Source organism: Berghia stephanieae, chromosome 10 (assembly GCF_034508935.2).
Source record: "Berghia stephanieae isolate SIO BIC M18660-M18661 chromosome 10, UCSD_Bste_1.3, whole genome shotgun sequence".
NCBI lineage: Eukaryota > Metazoa > Mollusca > Gastropoda > Nudibranchia > Aeolidiidae > Berghia > Berghia stephanieae.
In genome coordinates this window covers 29,220,313-29,220,549 of record NC_088369.1, presented here as the reverse complement: position 1 = coordinate 29,220,549, position 237 = coordinate 29,220,313, and positions in this window count along the sequence as shown.

Here is a 237-nt window from a genome sequence, read left to right as displayed (position 1 = left end):
ACTGAATACACAGCTGTGTTTTCAGTCCACCAGTGGACTGAATACACAGCTGTGTTTTCAGGCCACCGGAAGAGATTTTACGGCACGGGTTGTTTGACCTAGCGCGAGAAAGCGAGGTGGCCGGCTGTTTAGCGCAGCGTAACTGTAACCCAGGTGGGGTTAGTTAGGGATTCGAGCTCTTTTCTAGGCATATTTTCTTTCTTTCTTCCTTAATTTTTTTTTTTTTTTTTTTGTACT